General features: G+C 39.0%; 1 protein-coding gene and 1 pseudogene across 7 annotated transcripts in view; both read right to left on the reverse strand.

The window, feature by feature from the left end:
- The window catches only part of EYA1 (eyes absent homolog 1 (Drosophila)), a 235,543-nt gene that overhangs the window by 36,654 nt on the left and 173,781 nt on the right, over nt 1-25,108 (reverse strand). The gene's annotated exons all lie outside the window — the stretch shown is intronic.
- LOC102874493 lies at nt 8,652-9,728 on the reverse strand (annotated as a pseudogene).

Genomic DNA, 25,108 nt, shown 5'->3' on the forward strand with positions numbered 1-25,108 from the left:
ATTCACTGATGTGGAATGATATGATTCTGCATTTTGCAAAGCTGCACCTAAGCCCTCACTGCAGTTTGAAGCAATGTACTAAAGGGCTTATGGGCTGATGCTCAGTCACCTGTTAAGGGGAGCGGGGCAAGCCTGGGAGACTATGGATGTGAAAAGCAAGGTTGGGCTCTTTGCACTGGGAAGCACCTGGCGTGCAGGACCTGTCCTCACTGTCTGGCTGTGCTGTGCTCGGTGACCTTCACATTTCCCTTGTGTTCCCACCACAATACTTCCATGAAGCAGAAAAAGGTGCATATTACCCCTGACTCAGATGCAGGACATGAAGGACAAGGGAGTGTTTCAAATGGACCTAAAGCTGTTTGACAATTTAGGGACGTGCAAGGTAGAAATTTCCTACAGCCCAGGAAAAACGTATCCTTAAATTTCTACCCTAAACTGTCTTCACAGTACAAGGTTGGCGCCCAACATTACTTTAAGTGAATAATATTAAAATCTATATGGATGAGAATATGATGGCAAAACTATATTCCAAAATCTCACAAGTTAAAGAAAAAAGAAAATTCTAACCTTATATTTTTGAGAGTTCAAATACTTTTAACTGCTATACTTAGAGAAATAGCAGTTGAATATACTAAATGTTACAATATCCATCAAAGGTTATTTAAGTAAGAGAGATATTAATTAGAATTATGAGCACATTTGCTAAAAGACTAGGAGATGATACTAGAAACTCAACAGTGGAATCAGCAAATTCAACAAAAGTAATCAGATTCAATTGGATTTTTCTTTTACTAACATTCGTCAAGTATCTAAAGAATATAATTTTTACTGAAAGTTCCTGCAGATGGTAGCAAATACACTGAAGTCCTTAAATTACGGGCTGGCTTATGTATGTAGGTATGGTAAATATTTAAGATCATGAAATAAAAATTTCCAGGAATCCCAAACTTATTCATATTAAGGGGAAGAGTTAAAGAACAAGACTTTCTAAACATTTTAACCTAATTTTCTTATAAAATTTACTAATAAGAATCATAACACAATATTATTGGTGTATCACTTTCAGAACCCAATATAAAGAAAGTTTGTTCTTAGAGAATACAGGGTTGAAAAATAAGACATATAAATTGTACTCTAAGAAAAAGGAAGTTTTACTAATGCTATCCTCCCCACACTTAAAAAAAATGAGCTTTTAAAACATATTTGGATTTTTTATTTGAAAATACCAGTGAATGGTTGCATGGAAAGCCAATTTTTCAGTAAACTTTCATTCAGATCACAATAAGACAACTAGATAAATTAAAAAATATTGTATTTTCTGTAAAAAGCAAAAAAAAAGGTAAAAATTCCTAATTCTGTCATATGGTGCATCTGATCCAATGATATAACTATTTATAATTTAATTTTTAAAAGATGTAAATTAATACTATTACTAGTGGTAAGAAACTGTGCTGCAATCCCAAAGGCACACTGTTCAAGGCCACTAGCTGCTCTGTGGGAGAAAGATAGGCAATCTCCTCCCATGCAAGTAACTGCCTCTGAAAACCAGCTGGAGGCTCTGCTATGGGTTGGTTCCAATTCGATGGTATAGAACAACAACAACAACAACAACAACAACAACAACAACAACAACATGAAAGTATTCTAAAGACCCTGGTGGCATAGTTCACAAGAAGCCATGCTGTAAAGCCTCTCTGGTGGTTCAGGTCCACCTGTAGCTCCTCAGAAGAAAGACAGGCAATCTCTTCCAGAGGAATTTACAGCCTCTGAAAACCCATGGGAGGGTGAGCCAAGAGTCAGTTCCAGCTTGACGGCAATAAGAAAGAGGGTAATGTGGATACATTCTGAAGGTAGGTATGTGTTAGTTTTTTTGTTTTGTTTTTTAAAGTATTGTATGTCACTTGTCAAAATAAAATGCATGAGTGAATTATTAGCAAAGTGATCTTTTCTGCTTTAGTTTATGTTTTGTATAGCAGCACAAGGCACGTTCATGTATTTGCTATCCTACAACAAGATTAATACACATACAAGGCTTCCTGGTTTGGGGTATCATTGAACTGTTTTCAACTCATGGAGGCCTATGTGACAAAGAGGTCACTTCCTCACTGGATTTTCTTTGCTGCCATTTTTACAGAAGCAGATGCCAGGTCTCTCCTTATGGAGCCATTAGGTGGATTCAAACTGCCAACTTTTCAGTTAGCAGTTAAGTGCTTAGCACTTGGAGTCACTGGGACTCTCTCTACACAAGGCTTATAGCCAACTCTATAGCTTGAGATAGAATATTAAATGTTAATGCACAAAATAATTTCTATGTGGAGCATTAATCTAAGCACACATACAAGTATGTGTGTGTATATACATATCATATATATAACATAAATATATATGTTTATAAATATATATATGTTTATAAATATATATGTTTATAAATATATATGTGTGTGTGTGTGTGTGTGTGTGTGTGTATATATATATATATGACATAAATATCATCCTATAAAATGCCATTATGCTGGGAAATACAGAATGTCAGTGAAAGAAAGAGAGGAGGACCCTAAATGGGATGTGTGGACAGTGACTGTAACAATGGAGTCCAGCCTATCATAGATCATTAAGATGGTTCAGGTTAGAGCAAGGTTCAGATCTGCTGTTCCCAGGTTGATCAGGAGTCAAAGTTGATTGACAGCACCTAACTACAACCACGCTGGATGTAAAGTCAGCACTACTCTTAAGCACAAACCTTTGATCTACTACTAAATTGATTTCTCAACTGTTTAGTGGGTTTGCTCATCATTTTTGTAACATAATCTGCCACTGGCAACAGAAAATATTCTAACTCTACTTGCCTTGCTCTTATTCCCGAGAATATCTACTGAAGACTAACTTTTCATAGTGACACTGGCTCTATCTTGCTGTAAAGAATCACTTCTTCATGAAAAAAAATCTTTCTTTTTTTTCATTGTAAACTTATTGCAAGAAACATGGAAAAATAGCCAAACAAGGAAATCTTTTTATCCTTTTCTGCAATGCCTTTTTAACAGTAGTTGCCACTGAAAACAAATTATATACCAATTTACTGACAACATTTAACTGTTGTTATTGTTATTATGTACCATTGAGTCAGTACTAACTCATAGCCGACCCGCCAGTGGGTTTTCAGAGGCAGGGAGGAAACTGTTCATCTTTCTTCATGGGAGCAGCTGACGGATTTGAACCATGTACCTTTAGGCTGACAGTGCAACTCTTTACCACTACGTAAATAGAGCCCCCATAACATAAGTAGAAACCTCAATTTACACTGAAATATTTCTATTTAGATAATATGCAAAATAATGAACTAGATATAAAACAGTAAATTTAAACAGTTCAGCTTTTTCATATATAAAATAATGAATTTTAAACACGTCATATTTTAAGATACTTTTTTTATGGAGTAATTTTTTACTTTTAAAATTATTTGCAGCAAGTATAAGTTCTATTCCATATCTAATCATCATTCCACATCTACAGATTTATTTTTATTTAACAAACTTCATAATCTTTTAAATGCTCTTAGAGAGGGAGATCTGAACATAAAAAAGAGGCTGATTCACTAATTTTAGTTTCCTTAAATAGCCAGATAATGTTGTAACAGAAAAAAAAAACACAACAAAACTCTCATCTTTACATAAAATAATTTGTAGCTCAGAATATTTCAGGTTCAATAAAACCATTTTAGTGCATTAATCAAAATAAATCACCCAAGCTGACTTTTCCTGACATACAGTTATTATTCACTCCAGAAACGAAAGGAAGTTTGCAGGGCTGGACGTAAGCACTTCTTAAAAAGTTCCCTGTGAGCTACAGGAAGATTCCTTCATCACCTTCCTTCACTGTCAGCCCCACTTAAGAAGTGAGGATTGGAGGAGTGTTTTACTCAAAAGATTTCACTGCTGGTCTAAGTATCAATGGATTTGAAATTCTATCACAGGAAATGATCTCTTGGATTGTTCTTTTTTTTAAGACCAGGTCTTTAGGAGACAGAAAGTAATTTATCTCAATTCCTTGCCCACTGCCCATCTATCTTTTGTTTTTTTTTCTCCATACTGTGGTGGCTTATGTGTTTTTATGCTGCTGGTATTTTAAATGCCAGCAGGTTCACCAACAGTCAGCAGGTTTCAGTAGCATTTCTATCTTACAGCAGACTTAGGAAGAAAGGGTGTGAAATCTACTTCTAAAAATTGTTGTTGATTTTAAGTGCCGTCGAGTCGCAGGCAACTCATAACGACACTATGAAGGAGAGTCCTCGACGCTTGAGTGCCTTTCATCCTCTCTCCACGTTCATAGGGTTTCCGGAGGCAAGCTATTATGGAAGTGGATACCACTCCTGCTTCCAAGCTTGTTTTAATTGGGGAGCTCCACCCCACTCTCTGTCCGCTTTCGGTAGTCAACCATTAATGCATTTGATATATCAGTGTCACAGTGTTCAGCCTCACAGCAACCACAAGTGACCGTGGTACGGCAAGTTGTACACCAGGGCTATGCGACCTAGAGGAATGTCTAAGCCAAAGGCACCAAGACATGGAGGAACCAACGGTGAAGCCCAGAAGAGCCGGGTGGAGGCTGTCCCAGGTGACAGCCTCTAAAAATGAGCCAATAAAAAATTATGGATTTTTAAAAATTGCTTTGCTTACAGAGTTTGTATACACTGTTTTTCACACTATTCTTCATGTACACTGTGTTTCATAACAATCATTCTAATGCATTGTTTTATAAAATCAATATCACCCTTGGACCTCTTGCCCATCATTAAAAACAAACACAAAAATTATGGATGACAACAATATCATGTTAGAAGATGATCCCAAAGCGAGAAGGTACAAGAGCCACAAAAACAGCACCAAACACAGGGCTGTGCAGATCCAATAAGATAGGGAATATTTTATTAATTTACATAATATATATAAGGTCACTATGGTTGTAGTAACCAGAGGGCAACTTAAAACAGTCTTAGTACGAAATGACCTATTAGGCAAACTTCTTCCATATTGAGAAGCCTTGGTGGGTCCCAAATCTCTGTGTGTTTAATAGGAGGGGAAAAGCTGGGTGCCTGAAAGGAATGTTGGTAGCCGCTATTGAGTTAACTACAACTCACACCAGGCTGAGGAATCACCAATCTGAACCATGCTCTGTCCTGAGCCATTGTCACTCACTCCCAGCATGCTTGAGCCCTTTGTGAGGTAGTCACAGTGTCACACCATCTTGTTGACTCTCCACCTTTCCCACCACGATGTCTCCTTCCAAATACTGACCCCCTCCTGACAATATGTACAAAGCATGGGAGGTGAAATTTCACCATCTGTACCACTAAGGAGCACTCTGGTTGCAATCCTCCAAGGCCAGTTTGTTCTTTTGGCAGTCTGTGGAATATTCAAAACTCTTTGCCATCATCATAATTCAAAGGCACTGCTTCTTCTTTGGTCTTCCCTATTCACTGTCCAACTTTCAGATGCCTATGAAGCAAGTGGGGAAAAGAACCCCACGCCTCCAAAAACCCAAACAACGCATGGCTTGGATCAGATTCACCTTAGTCTTTAAAGTGATATCCTTGTTTGTTAGCCCTTTGGAGAGATCCTTAACAGCAGACTGCCCCAGTGCAACATGGCTTTTGATATCTTGACTGCTGTTACCATGGATGTTGACTACAAAGCCAAGTACAACGAAGTCATTAACAACTTCAATCCTTTTTCCATCTATCATAATGTAGCCTATTAGTTCAATAGTGAGGGCTTTCATTGTCTTGATGTTGAGATGTAACCCATAAAAAGTGTTATCTACCCTCATAGTATCAATTCCAATGAAATCACCACTCTTCCCCATAAAGAAATACTCAGAGCTATAAATAATCATATTTTATTTATATATTACTCAGAAAAACCCCCTATATATTATTATGATATGCTAGTATATTCTCATACACACACATAATACATATTGACACAGTGACTATGATCACGGGCTTGAGAGTAGCAGGAATTATAATGATGGCACAGGACAGGGCAAGGTTACTTGACTCGATAGCCTCTAACAATTGCCATGATTATGTGGTATAACTGCGTGTTATAAAGTCACTGCAAATATACATAGGAAATAATGCAAGACACATGTTCTCTATGGTTTCATTCATTTTCTCAAACACCTGACTTACATACTAGGCACTGTATAGACAAAGCATGCAAAATGAGATGCAGGTTTTGCCATTAAGATTCCGTAAACACAAAAGGTACATGTAAATTTTACTGTGTTTTTCTCACAGTGGAAATACTAGGATTCTTGTAAAAGAATTCCATGTGAATGAAAAAGAGAATTCATCATGCTTCTAGCCTGTCTTTTAAGCCACCCTGTATATGACACTCAGATACACTTCTTCTGAAGTAGGTTTTACTCTACCCAAGAATATAAACTCCAACATGGGATATAAACTTCCTGGGAGTAGGTAATGCATTTTCCTTCTGTCTCTATCTGATGCTCTATTTTTAAATTAGAAAGGGCTGGATAAATGTCTTAAATTGGAAAACTTAATATATGTCTATTTGGATCATATTAAAAACCCCATAGTCAAGTATTACAAGCCTTTATCTTCGATCAGATGGATTGTTTCAGTGACTGAGGTAATGGGAGTAGGTGTGTCAGAGACAAAAAGATTGGCACAGGATTGGGCAGGGTATAGGGCTGTTGTACCTAGGGTCGTAAAGAATCACAGGTGACTCGAAAGTACATAACAACAACTATGATCCCAGCCTTACTTACCATATGCCATATGTACCCATCTATCATTTACATCCCATCATAAGCCAGCTTATCTTCTTACCAGAGGAGCGTCATTGGCTTGGTCTCTATTCCTTTCACCGGGTTCCTCTTTGATAGTTGTGTCTGCTGCTTGACAGAATACCTCCTTACCTTCAAGGCAATATTCCTGCTAATCTTTTACTGCTTCCTTCTTCTTCTTCTTTCTCTATCCCTGATATTCTCCATAGGTCACTGTTCGGATAACCAAACCATAACCACGAACTACTTACTGATCCCAACTCATGGCAACCCTCCATCAGGTTTCGAAGACTATCCATCTTTCTCTGGCAGAGCAGCTGGCTGATTTGAACTGATGACCTTTCAGTTAACAGCCCAACATCTATCATGGGGTTCTTGTCTGGATAATAGTCACTTCAGTTATTGAGAGCTGATGTGTTAGGGAGCTATGTGTTCACAGAGAGTTGTGCAGATAACTTGGTGTGTCCCACCAGAAGATAAACTCTTTAAAAGCAGAGACCATTTCCTATGTTTTTCCCCCCTTCCTATTTATTTTTTAACATTGGGTAAAAACACATAGATGATGCGGGATGCAATCTTTCAGATAATTCTATTCATAAGCTTTAATTATGAAATAACAATGATCCAATCAGAAATTAATGACTTCATCACAATTGTCAAGGAAGTGTTTAGAAATCAGTTATTTTGTCAAAGTGTATTGATCTGTATATTATTTTCCTGATTATAATTGTTAAGTTATAAACATACACAGAGGACTCAGGAAATACAGAAAAAATGTATGTATACAGATTTTTCTATCATCCATCTATCCAGCTGTCCAGCTGTTCATCTGTCCATATATCCATCTATTTATGTTATTTGTTGTGGTTACTATATGCCATTGAGTTGCTTGCAATCCAGAGTGACTCTATGTTCAACAGCTCTGAACCTTGCTCTGTCTTGAGTCAGTTTCAATGTCTCTGAGACCTCTACCCCCATTACTCCAGTCATTGAGTCAATCCAAATGTCTACATAGATTGACAAATAAGAAGTAACTCTCAATCCCATCCCTCAGGTAACCACTGTTGCCATCCTATGATCAGCCTCCTTCTTCTCCCATTCATAACTAATTTACCCATTTTTTTAAAATTGTTTTTTTTGTTGTTGTTTGTTTGTTTGTTTTCATTCACTGCAGCACTTTATTCTTACATGAGGCAGTGTTGCTGGGGCCTAATGCTCGCACATGACAGCAGAAAAACCAAAATCTGTCATCTCTAGAGTTGAGAATTGTGTACAAAAACCTTACATAAATTAAGAGGATGAATACAATTTACAGGTTTCAATGCAAATCGTCTTCAAACTCAAGGCAAGTAACACCCACTGGGATCTAGCGGGAAACAGCTAAGAAAGGAAATCAGGTCCTAAGGCTCAGATTTTTCCAACCCCGTGGGGTGAGGCCAGTGGTCAAGACCACCGCTCCCAGCCTGCAGCCTCTGGGGGTCCTGGAGCCATCAGTTCTGCCATGAATACCCTGCAGACCACGAGGTCAGGGAGGCGGATCCTCACTGAGTCAACACCCTTCTCCACGCCGTGTCATCCTGCACTCTGGCCACGAGTGGCCGGGTCACAGGAGCTAAGGATTGAAATCAAAGATATGTACACGGTATTACACATAGACTGAGGGAACAGGCAAGGTGATACACGGTCTGATCAGCAACAAGGTCTAGCTCCGGTGCTGATTTTGAGATACAGGCTTCAAGGACAATTCTTTTCAAAGGCTTCTTCCAGTTTCAGAAGCTAGCATGAGGTGTGGGGGCAGCCGCCCTCGGAGGAGCTCATGCAAGCGGGCACCTGCCGGCAGTTCTTTAGAAGCATTTGCAGAGGATGATGGAGGGGCCCGACTCGTCGTACTCCTGTTTGCTGATGCACATCTGCTGGAAGGTGGACAGCGAGGCCAGGGTGGAGCCACCGATCCACACAGAGACTTGAGTTCAGGGGTGCAATGACCTTGATCTTCACGGTGCTGGGCGCCAGTGCCGTGATCTCCTGCATACTGTCGGCGATGCCTGGGTCCATGGTGGTCCGCCTGACAGCACGGTGTTGGCGTCGAGGTCCTTCCTGATGTCCACGTCACACTTGATGATGAAGCTGAAGGTGGGCTTGTGGATGCCGCATGACTCCATCCCCAGGGAGGATGGCTGGAAGAGCCGATGGTGATGACCTGGCCGGCGGGCAGCTCGTAGCTCTTCTCCAGTGAGGACGAGGTGGCAGCGGTGGCCATCTCTTGCTCCAAGTCCAGCGCCACGTGGCACAGCTTCTCCTTGATGTCACGCATGATCTCGTGCTCAGCCGTGCTGGTGAAGCTGTAGCCGCGCTCAGTGAGGAGCTCAGTGAGGATCTTCGTGAGGTCAGGTTGCAGCCCCCCAGGTCCAGAGCAGCCACAGCCCTCGCAGATGGGCACCGTGTGGGTGACGTGTTCCCAGAGCCCATGACGATGCGCGTGGTGTGGCCCGAGGTGTACAGCGCCTGCACGGCCTGGATGGCCACGTACATGGCAGGTGTGTTGAAGGTCTGAACATGATCTGGGTCATCTTCTCGCCTGCGGTTGGCCTAGGTCAGCAGCACTCTGTAGAAAGTGTGGTGCAGGGGGCCATGCGCAGCTCGCTGTAGAAGGTGTGGTGCAGGGTCTTCTCAATGTCGTCCCAGTTGGTGACGATGCCCTGCTCCATTGGGTACTTGAGTGTCAGGATGCCCCGCTTGCTCTGCGCCTTGTCGCCCACGTACGAGTCCTACTGGCCCATGCCCACCATTCCGTCCTGGTGGCGGGGGTGCCCCATGATCGACGGGAAGACCGCGCCGGGGGGGCGTCATAGTGCGTGAAGCCGGCCTTGCACATGCCAGACCCTTTGTCGATGACCCAGGGCTGCGATCTCTTCTTCCATGGCGACCGAGAGGAGAGCGGCGGCGGGAGAGTGAGTGAGTGTGGAGACAGTGGCAGCGGCAGCGGCAGCGAAGACTGAGACCTTTTTTAAAGTTTTAAACATAGTCTATATTCTAGGATACTCTGGTGGCCTAGTGGTAAGGAATTTCATTGCCAATCCAAAGGCAAGTGGTTTGAATCTGCCAGCTGCTCTACAAGAGAAATCTGGGCAATCGACTCCTATGTGATTTACTGTCTGGCGGGGCAGCCTGCTGGATGGTCAGCTATGAGTTGGTCCTGATTTGACAGTAAACAACAATGATATATTCTAGTATGAGAAGCCTGTAAAGCTGGTAAAACATGTTGTTTGTAATCTACTTTCTGCTTCCACTCAACAACAACATAATAAGACCTTTTATGTCAATTGCTCACCTGTGTTACCTTTTAACTTACTGCTCTGGGTGAACTTGAACATCTAACCTTTTGGTTGGCAGCCAAGTATGTTATCCATTTGTTTCACTCGGGGACATCTCAATACTTTGTTGGATTATGGGATTTAGCAGGGGAGAAATTGTGAAAGTCATGAACTGCCAGAATGACAAACAGGTATATCTTGGGGGGGAGGAGGGGCGCAAGGGAGCCAGTATGCATGCGCCTTGGAGGTAAAGATGGTGAAGCTTCATCTCTCATACTTTGGACATGTTACTAGGAGAGAATATTCTGTGGAAAGGGTTGTCTCCTACTTGGAAAGGTTGAGGGTCAGCAAAAGAGAGGAAGATCCCAACCAGCTAGACTGACATGACACACTGACTACGGCAATGACTTCAAGTATGTCAGAGATGATGAGGAGACACAGAACATGACAGGGTTCAGGGTCTGTTATTCATGGGTCTGCTATGAATTGTACTCTACTTGATGGCATTCAACGATAACAACCACAACAACAACATTTTAAGACTCTAAAATAATGCTTGCTGCATAGTTGTTGCTCAGGAGATTTTTTTACAAGAACAATCTTTGTGAAGAATATATATTTGGACAAACTTGTCTTTACTTCTTTGCTGTTACTATGTGCTGTTGGGCCAACTCTGGCTTAGTGACCTTATGAACCACAGAGTCTTGCCCTATCCAGCGCCATCCTCATGATTTCTGACAAGCCCATTCTTTCAGTCACCATGTTAATCTGTCTTGTTGAGGGTCTTCTCCTTAGTATATATTTATCTCCACAGTTTGTCTTTATTATACTTTCCTTACCTGATATTTTTAACCTCTCAGATCTCTAAACCTTGTTAATTCTATTTTGTCTGCTTGGAACATTCTTTCCCAAAGCCCTCTGCATTCAGCTTTGTGAGATCCTATTCATCTTTCAGGTGGTGGTTTTAAAAAGAACTCTAAATTCACTCTCCCACTTTACTCATCAGTGCTGAGAGAAGACCCTCTGTGAGATGGACTGACACAGTGATTGCAACAATGGCCTGAAGCCACACACGTGGAGATTGTGGGAATCGCACAAGATCAGACAGAGTGTCCTGCTTTAAATAGGGTATGAGTCAAAGCCCTTTTCTTATCGAAAGCCCCTACAGATTGAAACTACTTGAGGACAGAGATATCTTAATCTTATTATTATCTCTAAAAATAACTTTATGAAATTTATTTGCTTCTCATCTCAAAAGTTCTAAATTTCCCCTCAGATTTTGAAATAGCTCATCCTGAACATCTCCATAAGACTTTGACCAATTACAGTCTACTTGTGAAAATTTAAGTAGATACATGATTAAGAGGAGAATTATTAATCTTTGAGATTTAAAAGTCAGGACATCTTTTATTCAAAAGAAAGTAAATATTATCATTCCACTATTCATCTTTCTGTCTGTGATCTTCCAGCAACAGGATTGTTGCTAGGAGGCTGGAAGGTAAGCCACTGGGATTCAAACACTAGGATACAGTGAACAGCTTTCAGCGGAGGTCCTAGACCAAGACACACGAGGAAGAAAGGCCTGACAATCTACTTCAAAAAAATATCAATGAAAGACTTACTCCTCAGTGCTGAAAGCTAAGCCCTACATGAGGAGACACAGTAACAGCCACAATGATGGCCTCCAACATGCTGATACTCATGAAGATAGAACAGGCCATGTAATATTTTGTCATATTAGACATATGGTTGCTATGTTTTAGGGTTGACACTATGGCCACAAGCAGCAAATATTATAATTACTACTTTAGAAGGGCAGTGGGGTGGAAATCATATTTTTCACATCTGTAGCATTTTTGTATGTTCTTTTTATTTGCCCCATAGAAACATCTCTAAGTCCAGTCATAGTGAATTAATACATGGTTAAAACAAATAATACAGTTTTACCACTTGAAGAAGATGCTATCTTAGAATGGTTTCTAATAAAAACCAGCATCAGAAGATACTTCTTAGTTATTTTAGAAGAAGTGAACAAGTTTACCGAAATGACATTGATCAAAATCAACATCCTCTCCCCATGTCCAGCCTCCAACTTGCCTCGCAAAGAAGGGGGAATATAGTTTTTAGTGGGAAGAATCCAGGATTTGGAAAGTCTTCCCTTAGAAATGCTGTTAGAACACTGAACTGAGCTGAAGCTAGATAGAGGCTCTATTGTAATCACCCTGAAAGAGGAGAAGCCTCCGGGGACTATAACTTAAACACATTTGGGGGAAGTTGAAGTTACAGCCCTTCCCTTGCACTATTCAACTAAAAAAAAAAAAAAATTAAGGGCACCTTGAATTCCTTTCCTTCTCTACTAAGCAAACTTCCTATGAAGGCAACTGAATAAAATTGAGCTTTAAAAAAAGTAGTTATTCTCATCTACACTAAAGATTAGCGAACACCTGTCAAAATCAAGGCTCCTAGTCTAAACTAAAAATCTGTCATATATGACACCAGCAGGCCAATTTAACAATATTTTTAAATAAACTGACAGCAGCTTGCCAATGATTGAAGGGTTGACATGCCATTTCTTTTTAACAAGAAGGGAAAGGGGCTACCATTTGTTATAGTGTCCCCATGAGGCAGGCACTGGACTGGGGATTCAGATTCTGTAGTCTCTTTTTTTTTTATTATTAAATTTTATTAGTATTAATGAACATTTACAGGGATTTTGGGTTTTCATTCCTTCATTGCTGTACCATTCTCTCTAACCTCTTCCCCAGTTTGTTCTTCTCCCCCCTCCCTCCGAATGTCTGTTTTAATTGTCCAATTGCCACAGTGCTTGTCAAAGCCAGTTCTGTTTAAAGATTCTGTAGTCTCTTAACCTTCACCACCTCGTTCCCATTGCAGAAGCCTGGTGCCATGTTCTGAGCTAAGTCCATAGATGAGTCTGGAGCCAGCACTGACCCCAGATCTCTTTTATTCTGAAACTTTCTCTATTCCACATTACCTTCCAATTGCTTCTTCCATCAGAAAAAGAAAAAACTTGAAATGTGCTGCTTGTGAGTCAGAAGTGCTTCAAAGCTGACCCTCTGCTGGGTTTCCAAGACTGTAAACCATACAAGAGGAAATTTTCCATGTTTTCCCCTTTAGAGCCATGGATGGATTCAAATCACCAGAGAGTCACCACCCTTGTGTTAACAGTACAACAAGACCATCAGAGCTCCCAATGAGAATACAGAGACGTTGCAAAAGAAAGACTATGTCACTGAAAGTTTGGTATCAATCTTCTGACAATAAAAATGATCACTTTCAGGGTAATGATGGGCAAAGTCCAATGATGATTGATTTTATAAAACATAATGCATGGGAATGCTTGTATGAAACACAATGTGAAAGAAAAATAGTGTAAAACACAAGGTCTATGAACTTTGTAAGCAAACCATTATAAAATGAAAAAAAATAAAAATGATTACTTAACTTTACATAGTCATTTTCTAAACCAAGAATCTTTAATATTTATTTATAGTTTTCCAAACTAAAATTTCACAACAGGAAGCTGTGAATAATTTTTTGGTAGACATCTTCCTTGGAAATCTCAACCAATTTCCCATTCAATCCTTTATCCCAAGCTTCAAACCTGCACAAACAGGACTTGCACATCCAACACACACTTCACATTCAACTGCTCAAAACCAAATTCTACACCTTCCTTCCAAAACCCGGTCATTCTCAGGAGTTTTCTATCTCGAAAAGGAACACCCTGTTGCTCAAGCCAGAAACTAAGATTCCCATTTCCTGACCCCCAGCTGAAAATATTTCTCAATCCTATCCAGACTGTGTTCTTAACAGTTTTCACATCTTGCTGTTCCCACAGAAAGGCCCTGGTGATTTCTCATCTAGATTACGGATTCTCTTGACTCTCCAATCTAATTCATCTCAGCGGCAATGCAAAAAATTCTTTAATCATTACTCTTGGCATTCACCATAAAATCTCAGCATCATGGGCAAACCCTTTTATGCTCTGGGCCTCCTTGTCTGTTTTTCTGTTCTCTGAAATCTTGAGTGCTATACATACATATATTCTTCTGTTTTCAAAACACTTAAACTCAGTTCGTAGAATGCCATGCTTTCTCAGCCCAATTTTACTTTCTAGGGAAGAAATTTTTCGACCACTCAAAAGTTTGTCACCCTCTTTAGGGCTTTTGCTAACCTACTAAAATCTTCACTCTCATCTCCACCATTGTGGATATCATACTCGAAGACAATGGCTCTTTTATCCACCCCCCCCACCACCACCTCGCTCAGTGTCTGGGCCCCCTAAAGACACAGAATATGTTTCCCCTGTCTGTCTATACTGAAAAGCATAATATCTAGAAGATAGGAACCAGGAAACATAATTATACTAGTTTTATGAAATGTATACTAACTAAAATTAAAAATTATATCATGAAACAGTATCTTTTCATGTAGTTTAGGAGTAAATACAATAATATTTCTGCATACTGAACAACAGAAATATATAAGTATATGTCTATCATCTATCTATCTATCTATCTATCTATCTATCTATCTATCCATCCATCCATCCATAATTTGTAACTCTCCTATGTAGATGACACAAGCTTGCTTCCAGAAAACAAAGAGCACTTGCAGCCCTGGTGGTAGAAGATAAAAAAACTACAGCCTTCAATATCGATTACTTTTCAGTATTGAGAAAACAACAATCCTCACCACTTTACCAATATGCAATATCATGCTAAATGGAGAAAAGACTGAAGTTGTCAATGATTTCATTGTACTTCCACCCACAATCAAAACTCATAGTAACAGCAGTCAAGAAATCCAAAGACATGTTTCATTGGGAAAAATTAACTTTCAAAGACCTCCCCAAAATGCTAACAAACAATAACATAAATTAAAAGACTAAGAAGGGCCCAAACCAAGTGATAGTTTTTTCAGTCACTTCCTTTGCACCTTAAAGTTAGGCAATGAATTAGGATGACAGAAGAAACAATGTTTTTGAGTTACTTTGTTGGAGAGGAGTACTCAATACTCCATGAACTGCCAAGAGAATAAACAAGTCTGTCATGGAGGCAGTATAACCAGGGAACTTCTTAGAGGCAAATATTATAGACTTTGGACATGACAAGGGTCGATCTTTGAAAAGAGACACCATGCTGGGAAAAGTGGAGGGTGAGAGGATGAGAAGATGACCTTTAACAAGATGGACTGACCCAGTGACTGTAACAATGGGCTTGAGCACAGCAGACATTTCTGAGGAGGGTGTGGACAGGACAAGGTTCAGGTCTGTTGTTTATAGAGTCAACTCAGTCACTTAACAACAACATCGTGAAACATTTCCAAAAGGGGTTTTATGCTGTTGAGTAATTAATGTTTACATAACATGATGAGAAATGAAAATTCTATTAGGAAAACACTATTCAGTCATTTTGGGCTAGACAGTATTGCATAGCTCTTTACAATGTCATATGCAAAGATACTATTCAATTTCTTTATGCTGCTAACAAGGAATGGTCATCTTTGGTGATACAGCAAAAGAAAAGGTTTTGTGCAATAATATTTGAGTCAGGAAACTTGTGCTTCAGCCTCAGATTTACTATTACTTAAAAAAGGAACATTCAATCACTTGCTACACATATGAGACCTGTTCTATAAATAAGGATGACAGGAAAAGAACTGATGCCTTTGAACTGTGGCATTGAAGATTAGTACTGAATATTCCAGTCACTATCAAAGAACCAACAGAAATGTCTTGGGGAAAGTGCAGCCAGAATGCTCCTTGGGGGCAAAGATAGCAAAGCGTTGTCTCTCATATTTTGGGCATGTTGCTAGGCAATGCACATCATGCTATGGAAAAGTAGGTCAGTGGAAAGAGAGTAAGACCCACAAGCAGGTCGATTGATACAGTGACTATAACCACCGGCTCAAGTCTGTCAGAGATGATCAATATGGCCCAGGATAGAACAAGGTTTAATTCTGTTATTCTGCTGTACCCAACTCAGTGCCATCTAACAACAGTAGAAACCAAGCATCCTGGCCACATTAATTAACTCCAATTTATGTGTAAATTGGAGATAAAAATAAAACTAAGCTTACAGTGGTAACTGAGGGTCAAATTCAACACTTTTGGGGAAAATGTTTTATACATTGTACAGTGGTCATTATTTTCTTAACACTGTTATTAATATTAATCCCATGCCAAGACTTGGCATGTGAGAAGAACTAGTTGCTACTAAGTTAGTGCTTTATACAGAGAGCATGCTCAACAAATATTAACAGCTTAGACGTCTGTAGTATTTTCTATTATCAGTGGTATCTCCATGTACTTTACTAATTAAATGAAGATTAATTTAATCTTTTCATTGACCTTGTTGTTGTTATGTGCCATCGAGTCGCTTGCAACTCATACTGACCCTATGTACAACAGCCCTAAACCCTGCTCTATCCTGTGGCAATCACACTGTCTCTGACACACCCAGCCCGATTACCCAGTCACTGAAGCAATCCACCTCATAGAGGGTCTTCCCCTCCTGCGCTGTCCCTCCATCCTCCCAAGCATGATATCCCTCTCCAAGGACCTGTCCCTCCTTACAACATGTCCAAAGTATGTCAGACAAAGCCCCAGAAGCCTTGCCTCCAAGGAGCAGCCTGATGTAAGCCTCTCCAGGATTAATCTGTTCGTTTTCTTGGCAGTCCATGGTACATTCAATACTCTTTTCCAGCACCACAGCTCAAAGGCATCAATTCTCCTTCTATCCTCCCTAGTCATTGACCTTATGAGGTGAATATTGATTATCATCCCATTTTACAGATAGGAAAATGAGCCCTTCATGAAAAGATGAAGTCTTTTGTTCAAACTCTTGTACTTCTAGAACAGGGATAAAACAAATCAAATAAATGTAGTTAGTAATTTGACTCATGTTAGAATAGCAGAGTCTATTATTATATTCAATATTTTCTGATTATAAAGAAAACATAATAACCCAATTATAATCCTATTATGTAGAGGTTTCTTTATATAAAAAAATTCTATTTTTATATTTTGGTAAAATTTATAGTAGAAAAACATTTTCTTCCTTTTTAATGGACCTACCTGGAATCATGTTATCATTTCATAGCATACCTCTCCCTATAAATTTTGAAAGTATGACTTTACAAAGGATAATATAAATGTTTAGCATTCCATTACTGTAAATTACTTCTAGGACGGTATATTGTCGTTTATATTTTTATATAAAATTAATTTTAGAAAAAATTATAAAAGAGGTAGGGCTAATTTTATACTATAAATGTAAAACAATACAAATGAACCTTTTCTTTACCAAACTGTGTTAGAGGTTTAACATTCAAATGAGTAAATTCTGGCTATTGGCCTAAGGCTTTATGCAGCTGAGGACAGAGAGAGGAAAAGGGAAAATCATGACACCATGAATGTACAGTGGAGAAAGCCTCTTCTCACCAAATCTCACCTACCCGCCAGTTTGGGAAGTTGGGCTCTGGATCCCACTCTCTCGTGCTCATCCAAGGACTTCTCTAATGCTTCTAGTCTTTGGCATATCATATATCTCTCCTTTCTACTGAAGCATTTCCCACTGGCATCCCAACATATCCTGTACTCATAAAAGAAATAATCCTTCCTAATTCTATTATTAAGTCTCCTATTACTGTGAAGAAGTCTATTTATCTTTTCAAATCAACTAAAGTTAGATTTGTGTATCTTTCAACTATGTTATTTGTTACATAAATGTTAATTATATCACCTTGTTTCTTGAAAAAACAAAACACAATCCCATCTAAGGACTTCTTTCTATACTTGCTATCATATTGTTGCCTGCTGGTTTTCCTTCCAACAGGTAATTCTTTCTGATCATTTTAGCTAAAGATTATCCTGCCTCCATGTTCTCGTGATCTGCCCAATTACTACTTTATTTTCTTCACTGCATGAAATGATATTTTATTTACACAGTGTCTACTGCCTATTCCTTTTCCAGCTTTTGAGGAGAGGGGTCTTGCTTTAGTTATGGTGACATTCACATCAACATTGTGCCTCATACTTAACAAATATTTACTACTGTTGAATGAAAGAAAGAACAAAGGAGATTAGAGTATGCTATGGGCTTATCAGTTTTGAAGTATCACAGAGGAACTGCACTTACAAAGTCATCATCAAAAAGCCCCATCAGCAGCACTTTAGTATTTACATACATTATCATATTATTAAAAACTCATTTCCAGCCTGTTAGGGTGGCTTCATAGGTGATCCTCCATTGGGTTTCCAAGGCTATAAACCACACAGGAGGAGACATCCCATCCTCTTCCTGTGGAGTCCCTGGGGCATTCATACCGCCAGAGAGCGAAGCAGAGCACCTGCCTACAGACTACAGAATGTTAGGTGGTTGTTGTATGCTGTCCAGTCAGAACAGAATCTAGTTTCAGTGGATAAAGTCTTCAGTGGATTTTCAGAGGGTGTATATCATGCAGGAGGATGACCCATCTTTCTCCTACAGAGTGGAGGGTGGATCTGAACTGAGATCACACATTGTATTATGTAGGTGGCTTTTAAACATCTGAGAGCTCTGGTGGCATAGTTCATAGGCTGTTGCACTGCTAACTTTGAGGTGTGCTCCTCTAGCTGTCTGAAACCACCAGCAGCTTCATGAGAGAAAGATGAGCAATATCTTTCCATGTGATTTATAGCCTCAGAAAACCAAATGAGGTTCCGACTTGCCAAGAGAACGAGTGAATGAGTGAGTTTAAACATGTATCTTTCCATTTCTTTTTAATACACCATAAATTTTAATGTTTAGGCCATCTTGTGTTTTATAGCTTACTTTTTAACTTGAAAGAGACCTTGAACAGTTCCACTACATATATGCAACAAGTAGTTATAAAACTATTTTCAACTGAGGATGTATCATAATTTATTTCATTATTAATCTGTTGTTGATCTGTACCATAAAGTCAGAATCAACCCACAGCAGACTCTTGGTGGTGGGGGTGGTTCAGTGGCAGTTCATCGCAGGGGAGGAGATTGCCCATCCTTCTCCCACCAAACTGCTGGAGGCCTTGAACTGCATGCCTTAGGGGTTGCAGCGCAGCTTCTTGCCATTAGACCACCAGAATTTCTCTGTGTTTTGCTTTTTTTTTTTTAAAAAAAAAAAAAAGAAGAAGAACACTCTATGGGAGTAATAGCGTGTGGGAGGAATGGATTTCTGGAAAATGTCAAATCTGGGTTAGGATGTGTCACTGAGTACCTGTATGGTTGTGGATAAGGATTTTCCCCGTCAATTGATTTATCTATTAAATAGAGATAGTAATAGGGCTTATCTCTTTGCGATACAAAGATATTAAGTAGGATGAGTTTATGTGTGTGTGTGTGTGTGTGTGTATGTATACACACACCCCCCCTTAGAACACATTTCTAAAGTATGATTATTATCTCAAGTCAACATCTATGTGCAACTCTATTTTCTTAGAATAGATTCAGAAAGTAGAATTACTTCCTGTAAAAGGATCATGTATCATCACAGTTTTGAGTAGATACTATAAACCTAATTTAAATAAGTGCCTCTGTTTTGTGCTGACAGATACAGTTCTGGGACTAAGGATCACTGAGTTTCTTCTCTAGTCCCCCAGCTAGCGACTCAGCAGTCGATGGATTAGATCTACTGTCATTATCTTGTGCCACTGAGTCAATTCCTGTTCACAGTGATCTTGTGTGTTATAGAGCACAACTACGCCACAGGGTTTTGTGACAGTATAAACTTTACACAATGAAATTGCCAAGCATTTTAGCTCCTGGTGACACTGGATAGGTTCCAACCACAAAGTTTTTGGTCACTGGCCATTTGCAAATTGTTCAAACCACCAAGAGAGAGCGTATTAAATATGTGGTTATTAGCTGCCCTGGAGTCAATTCTGGTTATGGTGACTCATTGGTGGAGAGAAGAACTGTTCCCAAGGGCTTCCAAGGTTATGACCTTTCAGAAGCAGATTTCCAGGCCTGCCTTCTGAGGCTCCTCTGAGTGCGTCTTGGCTAGGAATGGAATAGTATCACTCAGGGAATCCTCTATCATATATACCAAACCCACTGTAGCAAGTCAATTCTGACTCATAGCCACCCCATAGGACTGAGCAGAACTGCCTGTAAGGGCTCCCGAGGCTGTAAATCTTCTGGAAGCAAACTACCACAGCTTTCTCCTGGAGTAGCTTATAGGTTTGAACCTCTGGCCTTTATGCAAATAAGCACTTACCTGTGACACCACCAATCTATATAATACACAACCATTTTGAAAGAATTGAGAGGGAGCTCTGGTGGCTTAGTGTTAAGGAATTATACTGCTAGCCCAAAGGCAGATGACCCAAATCCAACAACTGCTCTGAAGAAGAAAGACACACAATCTCCTCCCATGCTATTTTCAGCCTCTGAAGCCTTCGAGAAGTTCAGCTATGAGTTGATTCCAACTTGACAGTATATAACAATAACAGCAACAGACTCGAGAACACACATGCACTGTATGTGTATGTATTTTCTAACATATCACTGTTTAAATACTTATTAAAAATACATAATATATCTCAATAATTTTTCAGTTGAAAACACTAAAAAATATTCTTACAACTGAAAACTAGTAAACAGATCAGGAGACAGAAATTATCACAATCTCCTAATTTATAACCTCGTACTATTTTAAAAATTTCTCTTCATCTCTGATTCAGAAAATTTCTAAATATATAATCAATGTATCAACTTATTTTTTCCAAATGTCTTCGAAAACCTGCTGGAGGGTCAGCTACAAGTTAGTTCTGACTCCACATAACAACAAGGACTACTGGCAAATGTTGTTAGGTATCATCAGGAAACTCCTTAGTGACGCTGTAACCAACAGCAGTGAATCTTAAGCTATCCTCACAATTTAGCTGCGTTCAAGTCCACAGTTACAGTCACTGTGCCAACCCATCTTGCTGAGGGCCTTCCTCTCTTTCACTGACAGTCTACTATTCCCAGCATGACGTCCATGATGCCATGGACTGGATATTCCTGACAACATATGTTCAACATATAAGTCGGCATTTCCATACCCATGCGTCTGAGCAGGAGGCTGGTTGCACTTCGTCCAACACAGATTTGTTTGCTCTTTTGGCAGTCCCCGATACATTACATTTTCCTCACTAACCAAATGCTGTCTTGACAAAAAATTAATTCAGAAATTTACCTCCCATAAGCTATTCAAGATTCTCTTCTGACTCACCTATATATTTTAATGAATAATTTTATCTTAAATGGTATCTACTTTTGTTTAGAAATTGAATAATCTATTCTTAAATTATTAATTTGTTTGGTTTCACTTAATATGTGCTCAGTTTTTCAGTAAGTTGTGTCTGTATGGGATCTCTCATTGCCCCATAGGTAGTTAAACCAATGTCAACACAGGGTCAACAGTTAATCTTCACATTTTTATGGATTTATAAGCCATCTGATGTATAGTTGCACCAGATGCTCACCCTTACTTCTTGCCAAAAAGAAGTAAAATTGTCATTTTTGCATTTATTCTTTCAAATAGACCTTAGAAGAGTTCTGCCATAGTTAAAAAAGAGAAGAAAAAAAAATAGTCACTCAAATCCTCCTTATATTTCTGAGAAAGATTTCTTCATTTTCTTTATAGGAGTATCTCAAACACTTCTTTTATGGGTTGTAACTTTTATTTCCACTGTTGTTTTTCATCTTTGAAACTATAATTATACTTTATATTTTAAGGCATGCGATTCAAATGCACTATCCACCAGATCCCTGTGGGAAGATGGGTAATCTCCCCATGTGATTTGTTGTTGAGGGTCAGCTATGAGTTGGTTCTTGGGTGGTTTTTTAATTTTTTTTCATATTTTTGAGTTGGTTCTGATTCAACAGCACACAATAACAACACTCATTATAACTCCAAAATGGAGATATTATTGAATTTTAATCATCTATCCTTTCTTTAATTGGTTTGCATATAATCATTACATTGTGTTTTATACAGTCATTCACATAGACTGTATTTTTATATAATTAATTTTTAGTAATATATGCCTATTACTGCCTTCTCTTCAAGTCCTCGAGGAATTTTTCCTATTCCCTCACCTATGCCCCCCTCTCTGACCAATAACATCTGCTCTCCTAGTGATTTTCCCTTCTTCTGCTCCCCTTCTTCCCTTTTCCTATCCATTTTGAACATTTAAACATATTTTGTTGAGTTATCCTATTATTTTCAGAATAGTGGTCTTACACAGTATTTGTCCTTATGTGACTAAGTTCTTTCACTCAGCATAATACTATCCAGCCTCTATATAGTATTTTAGGAAATAATTAACTACTTTAGGAAATCCTTAGTGCTGTATAGTATTCCACTGGGTGGACCCACTATATTTTTTCAATCTTTTTCTCTTCTGAAGTGTTTGATAAATTTTAAAATGATCCAGTTGAGACACACTGATTTAAAAATTCATTTTTGTCTCCTAAACTAAGGTTTTGATCTTACTGATATCCACACAAGCTCATAGCTATTATTGATTGGCTAAGTGCAAAAGCCTGAAAGCTGAGAAGAGCATGGGTTTTTCCTAAAGCATCTAGTTGGCAGATACCCTCAGATCTGATTCTTTCTCCCACAGCAGAAAACACAGACTCTTCTACATCTACACCAAAGCTGGACCCTGGGTGTCTGAGTTTCTTTGTAAAGAATAGCTGCCAGACAAATGTCTTTAAAATATATTTTTCTAAATAAGGCAGTGTCTAGACAAATAATATTCCTATAACTCAAAAGACCAACTTCTGAATGTGCATAAATATTTTCTGCTTTTGGAAGTTTTCTAGTTGAAAAATAATTTATAAACATATTAAAATGATGAATAGATGACAACCCATTATTATAATTTAAATATTTAATTAAATCAAGGAGTAAACTTTTTCCTTGCTCTATAAATAAAATAAAAGTATCATATTTATTCTGTTTACATGATGGTGCTGCTTATAGACTGTATACAAACTTCTGCCTTTGATTTTTGAATGATAAAAGCCAGGCTCCATGAGACCTTCAGACTCAGGACATTTGCCTCCCTGCCTTCATGTTGACATTATAGTCACTGTGCTGTTAAGCCGCCTGCAACTCATAGCGACCATTTGTATTATATCTCTGAACTCTGTCCTATCATGAGCCAATCTCACCGTATCTGAAACATCTAGGCTCATTGTTTCAGTTAATGTGTCAATACATCTCATCTGGGAGCTTCCTCTCTTGCACTGTTGCACCACCATTCCAAGCGTGATGTCCTTCTCCAAGGACTGGTTTTTCCTAGCAACATGCCCAAAGTATGAGCAACACGGGGCTTCAAAATCCTAGTATCCAAGGGGAAGTTCAGTTTCACCCTCTCCAGGGTGAAGAGATCTGTTTGTTCTCTTGGAAGTTTGTGGTATGTTCAATTCTCTTCTCCAGCACTACAGCTTAAAGGCATCAATTCTTCTTCTATTATCCTTAGTTACTGTCCAGTTCTTTGATGCATAGCAAGTAACTGAAAAGGCCCTGGCTTGAATCAGGTGCACCTCAGTCTCTAGACTGACATCATTGCTCTTCAGTACTCTGGAGAGGCTCCTGACAGTAAATTTTCCTCATGCAATTCATCCTTTGATTTCCTGACTGCTGGTGGCAAGAGTGTTAATTGTGGACAAAAGTTTTAAAAAAGAAAAAAAAATAATTACAAATACAGAGGCAGTCCTTTGGTGACTTAATTGCTGTTGACTGAAAGGTTGACAGTTTGAGTTGAAGCATGTCTAGTTTCAAACAATCAGCCTTGAACACCCGATGGAGTATAGTTGCATCTAATACACATATGGTTACCACGAATCCTTGCTGAATTCATAACAACTGTTTTTATACAGGGGTTGTTGTTAGGTGACAGGAGTAATTTTCAACTAACAATAAGAGGAAATAGTGCTACATTTCATACCATACTCAAAAGTATTGCTATCCTTGTTTCTGTTCTTATATTAATTGTATTGTTTGGTATTTCTGCATTCCATTGGATCACCTTTCTTTAATTTCTGCTTTTCGCTAGAGCATGTATATGGTTCTCTTCCAGTCTGTTGGCGATGTAACCGTCCTTGAAATTCATGTCACAGATGAGCGCTTCCAGCTTTCCTTTAGTCAGCTCAGAAAACTCGTTTGCCATCCTGCCAATTTCTGGAGTCTTGTTCTTACTCAGAGTCCTAGTGGTACAGGGATTAAACTGTCTGAATGCACAAACTACTGTTTGGGAGGAAGATAAGGCAGTGTCCTCCCTTTAAGATTTATAGCCTTATAAATCCAATGGAGTGCATTCACAAGTCAGAGCCAACTAAACAGAAGTTTGTTTGGTTCGTTTGTTTTTCTGCAATGCTTTTAACTACAGTGTGGATTTCTCCCTTCAGTACCACTGATTTTTGTTTTGTTTTCCTTGATCATATGCTAATTCTTGAAGAGGTGAAAGGCTGACCTATTCTTTTGGGTGCAGTGATTGTGTATGGTACTTTCATCTTCTTAGATGCTCCTGTAACATTTACTATTTTGCACACAGACTCCTCCAATCTTGCAACTTGAGGCTTGAATGTTTCCTTCAGATCTTCAGCTTGAAAACGAGCACATTTGCATCTCCATTTTGGTTTCTAAATTCAGGGATTTGCACACTGCATTATAAGACTATGCTTTTCCAGGCACCCTTTGAAAAATTCTGTCCAACTCTTGTACTCATTTCTTCCATTCATTACTTTATATTCCAAACCAAGTTTTAGAGTGTCTTCTGACATTCAGTTCGGGGTTTGTTCGTGTTTTCCCTTGGTATTATTCTTTTATTCTCTAGAATGATGTTTTTATAGTACAAAGGATAAATATTTAAAAATTATACCTAGAACAAGAACATACTGCAGACCCCAGGCAGTTTTGATAATACAAATGCTGACATCCAATTGAAAG

Source organism: Elephantulus edwardii, unplaced genomic scaffold (assembly GCF_000299155.1).
Source record: "Elephantulus edwardii isolate Elephantulus edwardi_28Jun2011 unplaced genomic scaffold, EleEdw1.0 scaffold00008, whole genome shotgun sequence".
Classification (NCBI taxonomy): Eukaryota; Metazoa; Chordata; class Mammalia; order Macroscelidea; family Macroscelididae; genus Elephantulus; species Elephantulus edwardii.